Raw genomic sequence first — 8,304 nt, 5'->3', positions numbered from 1 at the left:
TCCCATTCTCTTCAGCGCCCGGTAGCCGTCGTAATGCCGCCATTGTTCCAACATTGTCGCGACATTGTCGCGCGATAACGTGCGAAAACAAAACCCATCCGCAAAGGTTCTGCCTCCGCGTAACAAGCCGTCTTTGTCTTCGTTCAGCTTCCTTTCTTCTTCTTCTTCTTCTTCTTCTTCTTCTACTTCTACTTCTTCTAGTCGTTCCTTGTTGCTATTGTTTTTGCGTCGTTGTCGTCCATCTTAACCCTTTTCTTTTGTTTCTTTTATTTATCCTTTAGTTGGATCCCTTCGCAATTCGTGCTGATGTATAAAGGAACAACAAAAGAGAGAGGGAGAGAGAGAGAGAGAGAGAGTGATCCATCGGATTGTCGATATTTTCGGTTACTCGGGATTAGAGATGAGAGAGAGAGAGAGAAAAGCGAGGAACATCGGTAAACGTCGGTCGTTGGCATTAACGTCGAGTTGGAGGAATTGGAGGAGGAGTAGAGAGGTAGTCCAACGTTGCTATCGGACCGATAACGAGTTAGCGTTCGTAGTGTTGTATGCTTGGCTTCAATGTGCCGCGACAATGTAGCCAACGTTCAGGCATTCAGTGCTAGACAATGCGGCGAACATAATGTCATAATGGAGCGGGGTGCTTGGCAGGACCTACCAAGAACGGAATAGAGAGAGAGGGAGAGAGAGGGTGGGAGGGAGGAATGGAAAGAGAATGGACGGGACCTTCGGCGAGACAGAGAAGGGAATATGCGCACGCATGCGCACCAAAGCAATAGGGTTAAACCGTTTCAGTGGAAATAATCTGAATAAAATAAAAGAAAGAAAGAGAGAGAGAGAGAGAGAGAGAGAGAGAGGAAAGATAATGCGTTTTAGTACGAAGGAAAAATGAAAATTTTCTATCCGTAAACTTGATTCGCTAAAAATCCATTCGCTAGAGAAAACTTATACGAATATTAGATCTTTTGTATCAGAGGAAATGATAATCAGAAAATATGAAAACGATTATGAGGATATGGAAATAAGTTAATGATGGAAGTTACGGATTGTATGGTTAAATGGACATTATTTTAAATTGCAAACTAGATCAATGAAAGAATTGTAAAAGACATTGTAGTTACTACCCTCGTAGAGAAAGTAGGTAAATTAAGTTTCATTAACGCATTGATGATTAAAAACACTCACCCCCTACGGGTTCGAGTATAATCGGGAACGAAGGAAAGCGGATGGATCGTGGAAGGGGGTTTGATGAGAACAATGGCCGTCTCTATCCTTCGACACGAGGGTGAAACTTGAACTTTAGGAGGAGATTCATCGGTTCGGATTGATTGTCCTGGCTTCAGTATCTCGTCTCGTTGCGAATCCCCGATAAACAGTCAGTCAACGCAGCCCTTCTCGTCGTATCGTTCTTATCCTTTATTTTTCTTTCGTTTACGCGTTTCTATCATAATGCAATTGTATCGAATAAGAGAAAAACGAAAGATCGTTAACGGACGTCAATCGGCATACAATCGTATTGTTCTTTCCTTTTATAAAGATTCCAATTCATTCATTCTCTTTCTCTCTTTATCCTTTTGACGCAAGGCAACGAATAAGCCTACTACTTTACAACCAACACAAAGAGTCAAAAGCGCGTATAAAAAATAACGAAAATTAGTAATCGATGAAGAAGAAGAAGAAGAAGAAGAAGAAGGAACAAAAAATCGAGCTCATTTCGAACTAATTCTTATTATTATTCGATCATTGTTCCCTTCTATCTTGTTCTATTTTCGACCGATAAGAGGGTGGTACTGACTGGCTGATTTGCTGATTGGCAAGGCAGGCAGGCGAGCAAGTTGGCATGCAAAAAGGTATTAATGATCAGTTCTCGATCGACGATAAGAGATTGTCGTCGTGGATGAAAGAAAAGGAAAAGAAGTTCGAACGACGACGTTCCATAATCGCGAACGATGTCGAAGGGCTCCCGGTATATAGTCGAGTGTTGTGGGTATAAATGGGGGATGATTAAAATAACGAGACTTGCGAGGAGGGTGTCCTCCAGAGATCCCCTTGGCAGTCGTAGTCGCGGGAGAGCAACGAAGGGCTGCTGGTGGGACGAAGGTGGGACGGATCGAGCTGCTGCTACTACTGTTGGCGGAGAGGCGTAGGCGTACGACGACGAACAGGAGGAGGACAAGGAGAACGAGCGGGAGGAGGGTGGTGGATATTGTGCTGAAACAATGTGGCGCCCGACGCCCCTGTTGGTGGTGGTACCTCGTACCGACGGGTACGACATCAATCGACGTCCCTGTACCGATTCTCTAAAAGCTTGCCTTCCAACATACAGCGCTTTGCCCAGGAAGAGAATTAGGGCTTGTCGGATAAGGCGACTATCTTTGATGGATATGTTCTAGGAAGTACAAGGGTTATAGAAGCCGGTTAAAATCTTGATCTTTTCTCCTTGTTACATAGTTCTCGAAAAAGGTCGATGGAATTCAACGAACGCTTCGAAGCCTCGCTTTTCCTCTTACTCCGACGTAAGAATATCTAGGTACTCGAGAATCTGGGTCAAACGCTAACATTTGCCTGTTAACGCGATAAATACCTATTGATATTATAGACAATAAAAACAAATGTGGGTATTTGTTCGTACGCGTCTTTATGATTTCCTTCGCTTCTCGACATCCAATGTCTATGAGATAAAATTCTTCGGGCAGAGAAGTAGGTATTATACATATATCTATCTACATTCGTGCGGTGTACCATTTGCGAAACGTCTCATTACGCGGAAGAAAACGAATGGATCTCGTTACGATTACACGAGGGCAAAATCATCCTCCTCGACATTCTCCTCCTTTCGTCTTCCCTCATCGCTCGCAGTGTAGTCGCGTTGACGCTCTTTGCCCGACAACAGAATGCTCTCCGACCTAACCAACCAACGTTACTCTTTTTTCTTCTTTCTTCTTCTTCTTCTTCGTCGAAAGCTCGATAGGGAAGAGTGGTGGTGTTGGTGGTGGTGGTGGTGGTGGTGGTGGTGCAACGGGAGTCGACCGGGCTGGTTGAAGGAAGAGGGAAGAGAGAGAAAGAGAGAGTTTGGTAGGATGGGGTGAGAAGGGGTGGGGTTGCGGGAGGGTGTAGCGCGGGGAAATAATTTAAAAGCTGAATTGAATTTTTCGTCCTCGGAGTCTTTCGTTCGGGCATTGGGAGGCGGACAATGGCTCAATAGCGATGTATCAAGGAAAGTCGACTCGCGGGAGAGGCTAGCATTGTATCGGCCTTTCCTCCTCCTGCCTACCCCCGCTTTACCTTCTCTAGACACATACACACACAGGAATATATGTACGTTCGACGAGAGCCACGATCGTGCGCGCGTGATGCCGCTTGAAAAATCTTCTCTTCTCAACTACTGGTTGGTCCATCGAGTTCTCTCTCTCTTCCTTTTTTGATTCTTTCTTTTTCTCTCTATGCATAGATGTACATGTATGCGTATTCACGTATATACCTATGTAATTATATACCCAGTTCTATCTATATATATAATATATACACATACACACCTGTGCAATATGTCATTCGTTTCGAAATGAAAAAATATTATTTTATCTTAATTACTTACTAGGAACGACAAATAAAATATAATTCATTAATATGAATTCATAATAAGAAACACTGCAAACACGAATTTCACGGAAATGGTTGGATGTTGACGCGTTATTACTCAGTGCGTTCCTCCCTCCGTTTGATTTAGATCTCGCGTGTTGGTAAGTCGATCGGGAGCGTATGGTCTGGTACGTATACGTGTACATGTCTGTAGGTGCTTATGTGTGATCGTGCACGTAGGTGTGCGACGTCAGGATCGACGTGGGAGGACATTACCATATCGCCTAGGTCGCCCATTGTCGGCAGTCGACGTAGGATTTGCATTGGATTCGCATTCGGCCACACGAAAGTAGATCGCCGTACTTTGTTCTACGAAGACGAATGGCCAAAGGTCTTTCTGTCTCTCTTTATTTCTCCCTATTTACTTGTGTCCGACAAGCGGAAAAGAGATGGAGAGATACCAGGGAAAGAGACCTTGCCTTTGGAAAAGACTTTCTTCGATCCCACGACTCGAAATCCCGTGTTCCGGTTATCTGGAAGAGAAACGATCTGTGATAGATTCGCAAGATCGCATTTTTTTTCTTCGGTTGCACGCGAACCGACATTATTCGAACAATCGATATCATTTTTGTTCCAAGTAATGGGATTCGTATTTTCTTCTTGCCTTTTCTTTTTATAAATATTATATCATTTATTTTGTAGCTTTCGTAGTTTGATTTGTCGTATATATATAAAATGAAGTTGATTATATTTATTGGTAATGTTCGATTGGGAATATGTTAGACACCCCGTGTATATCCGGCGTTCTTTCGCGCCAGCGCAAGCAGGCGAGAGATCCGGCCACAGAGAGGTACAAAGGGTGGAGACAAAGGGAAGCGCCGCCCTCAAGATACTAGAACAATGGAGACCCAACAATGGGAAGCTACTGGAAATTTAAAAGCCATTAGATCTAAACTCGATTGTATCGATCGATCGATTCGACATAAATATATAATTACCTATGCGTTATTGCGTTAAAAAGAAAAAAAAAGAAGAAATTCGCGAGATGATAAGAAAAGAGGGAAAAGATGGCAACTCCGTTGTACTTCGTTTCGCAGTAGTATTTTAATCGCGAAGAGAAAAATTCTTTTGAATCGTTAGTTCAGAGGCCGTGTATTGGAAGTGGCTCGTTGCCTTTAGTAGGGAAAACAAAAACAACAAACGAAAAACAAAAAGGAAAGAAAAAGAAATTAGTTTTAATGGAGATCGAGCGTTTATACGCGAATCTCCGAGGGTGGACGCGAACAGGGATGGAGGATACGTGTGGCAAAGTTGCTCGTCGGACCGGAACTCGCGAGCATACCGTGCTACTTCTGTCTCTCGTTTGTGGTCCGAGTAGGTTCTGATAAAAAGGAGAAATAAAATAAAGGGAAAATGGAAAGGACAAAGAAAAACAGAGACAGAGAAAGAGAGAGAGGGAAAAAATACCGTGCGCGAGTAGCAATAGTGAAAGTCTATCTTTCTCTCTGTTTCTCTCTCATTTTATCGTATGCAATTCTTTTTTGTAAACGTTCATTCGCGAGATAGATGGATAGATAGATGGTTGGTTGAAAGGTTGGTTGGTTGGTTGGTTGGTTGGTTTGTTGGCAGGGATCAAAGTGCTGGTAGGAGCAAGTGGGTCAAACGCGTACACTTATTTTTCGCGTATAATACAAACTTTATATGAGAAAGATATAATTATTTTCGATTTAAGTCGAATACGTGAAAAATTTCTGACAACGAGTTTTAACATTGTTAACGAAGGATTCAACGAGAATATATATATATATCTACAATATATCATTTCACTGATGTGCGTCTCTATTGAGATGAGAGAATTCATGGACTATTCCGTTGTAGAGAGTCTTATTTTATGCTAACGACAATAATAATAATAAAAATAATAATAATAATGATAAAAGATAGAAAAGAAGGAGAAAATAGGAAGAAACGGAGTGGTAAAGACGATCGCGCTGGCGGTCGGTGACGTCGTACAAAGCCCGTCCTTACATACTTACATCCATCTATATAATACATACATACATACATACATACACACATATACAGAAGTATAAATACATGCATACATGAGTCGCGTTGCGCGAATGCGTTCGTACAAATGCAAAAGCGGGCGGCGAACACACGTGAAATCGATTTCAAGCAAATAATCGGATACTCGGTGTTCAGGGGCGGGTTTCGCTCGACTACGACGACTACGACGAGGAAGACGAGGACGAGGACGACGAGGACGACGAGGACAACTACGACGACGACGACGACTACGACAAGTTTGGTGGTGGATGAAGGCGGCGAGTGTGGGGCGGTAAGGGGTTTGGGGAAAGGGTGAGAGGGAGGTAGAGAAAGATGGAGAAGGAGAAGGCGGAGGAGGAGGAGGAGCGTAGTCGCATAATTCAGAATCGACAAAGCGGCAGATTATGGAAATAGAGTCTCTGAGTCGGAGCCAGTTCGCTCTCTTGCTCTCTCGTTCTCTCATTCCTTCATCTATCTGTTTGTCTCTTTCTCTCTCTCTCTCTCTCCCTCTCTCTGTCTTTCTCTTTCCCTCCGCAGTAGAGTGCGCGAAGCCGCGTGGTGTTACCATGACAACCATTGTGGTACTTTCTCTTCCACCTCCACATTCGCTCCTCTTCCTCCTCCTCCTCCTCCTCCTCTTCCTCCTCTTCTATCCACCACCACCAGCAGCAGCAGTACCAGCAGTAGTACCGGTTTCACTCTCCGAACCCCTCCGAACCCCGACGCAAGCAGCTTCAACAGCGCCTCCTGTGCTGCCGACAAACCAGCCAGTTCCTTTCTCTCTGTCTCTCTCTCTCTCTCTCTATCGTGCTTTCTCCCTCCTCTCCCCATTACCTCCTCCACCTACATTTTCGTCTCGAACGGCGTCGTTCTCCCTCTGCCGTAGCATGCACCACTTCTACCCCTCTCTTCCTATCGGTCTCCCCTTCGTCCCTCCTGTTTCTCTACTCTCCAACAACCCTCCTCCCTCGTGTACTACCTCATCTCTCTAACGACTTGTTGTTAATGTTGTATCAACTCAACCTTGCAAACAGGCTCGCACGCGAACTCTATACCTTCGTCGTCGTCGTCGTCGTCGTCGTCGTCGTCGTCTCCTCACCTAACGCCACGAGACGCCACTGTGTATTTACTATCGATACGGTATATATAATACTACTATGTATATAAGGTTTGCTATGTGTCGAGCATCGATACGCTCTTACCTATAATTCTATCTAAATCTCTCCTCGTTTCTGGGATCGGCGATAGGAATGTGCTGCATGCATATAGAAATGCCCTCCGTATCGGTACGACGTTTCGTAAGACTTTCTTGTTTTATTTATATACACGATCTGGAGAGAGACCACCCACGCTATCGTTTCAAGTTATTTAAACGATGACGAGGTTTCCTCTCTCTCTCTCTCTCTCTCTCTTTTTCTTTCATTCTCTCATTTTGTATTTTCCTTTACTTTTTCAATTCTTTCTCTAAACGTGTTGATATTACGATCGATATTGTTATATTATTAAACATGATAGGTAATATAACCATTGGTCTGTTTAAAAAGACCTATAATAAATCTGTCTATCTAAAGATAATAAGATAAACGGAATTCTTCGTGTTATCTTGAACGAGTTTACATTGAAACGCGACGATTAAATTCTTATATACAAAATGACAAAGCTCCTTCGTTAAACAAACTTAATAGTCATCGTTGATATCGTTTTTATCCAAAAAAAAGAAGAAAAAAAAAAGAAGAAAAGAAAGAAAAGAGAATAGAGTTCGTTTCCGATGAGTCACCTTATTTTTTTTTTTCTTTCAGGAGGGTAGGGTAAATCCAGAACGTCGATCGCTTAGACGATTCGTCACAATGTCGCGGTGATAATAAACGGCAAATCTGCATGATTTTGCTTTCCGTCGGATTAGTTCCAGAAAATCAGCGTCGGAAGGAAGGAAGGAAGGAAGGAAGAAAGAAAGGCCGTTCGGCACGTCGAGAATAATTAATGAAGTTTACGCGCTTGTTTCAAAGCTACGATTAAAGGACGAGAGCTTTTCGAATTGTGGTTTTGCACGGATCATCATAATAATCATCGTGGTCATCGTCATATTCTTCTTCTTCTTCTTATTTTTATTCTTGTTCTCATTCATCTTGCGTATAATAGGTATTACTCTCTTTGCTTAGGGAGAAAATAAAGAAAAAGGAAGATAAATAGAAATAATAAAAGAAGAAAACGTCGTTCACCGACATCGAGTACGCGACGACCCACGCCATCGATTATCAATGTCCGCACGTGCAGATACGATCTGTCCCGTATTGTTTCTTCCACGTGCTGATGGGATTTCGTATAATAATTCCATCTCATTGAATGCCTTAACAAAAACGATATATATATATATACGTATCATACGTACAAGGGATACAAATAAATTAACATCTAAATTCATTGGGAAAACAAAATGACAATATAATTATCATTACTATTATTATTAAACTTTTTAACGAATATATATATATATATATATACGAAACGAGTATAAAGAGATTTTTTTTTGTCGAATAATGTTCGTGTGGTGAACTGTTATCACGTTTCGTATGCTCGGTAGATGCTTACAACCGTGGAAATTTCGTAAAGAAACGAAAGGAATGGAAAGTATTCTACATTTTTGCCTGTGAGCAGCAGCAGCAGCAGGCAAGCTAGGAT

At 42.5% G+C, this 8,304-nt stretch overlaps 1 long non-coding RNA gene across 1 annotated transcript; it reads left to right on the top strand.

Annotated features, from left to right (window-relative positions):
- Positions 1-6,343: 6,343 nt before the first annotated feature.
- On the top strand, positions 6,344-7,554 carry LOC122519160. The gene is made up of 2 exons (XR_006304264.1): positions 6,344-6,765; positions 7,425-7,554. It is a non-coding gene; the product is annotated as an uncharacterized LOC122519160 (long non-coding RNA).
- Positions 7,555-8,304: the final 750 nt, after the last annotated feature.

The sequence above is a fragment of the Polistes fuscatus genome, unplaced genomic scaffold, assembly GCF_010416935.1.
Source record: "Polistes fuscatus isolate 324 unplaced genomic scaffold, CU_Pfus_HIC Scaffold3, whole genome shotgun sequence".
Lineage (NCBI taxonomy): Eukaryota > Metazoa > Arthropoda > Insecta > Hymenoptera > Vespidae > Polistes > Polistes fuscatus.
This window is presented reverse-complemented; position numbering and strand designations above follow the sequence as displayed.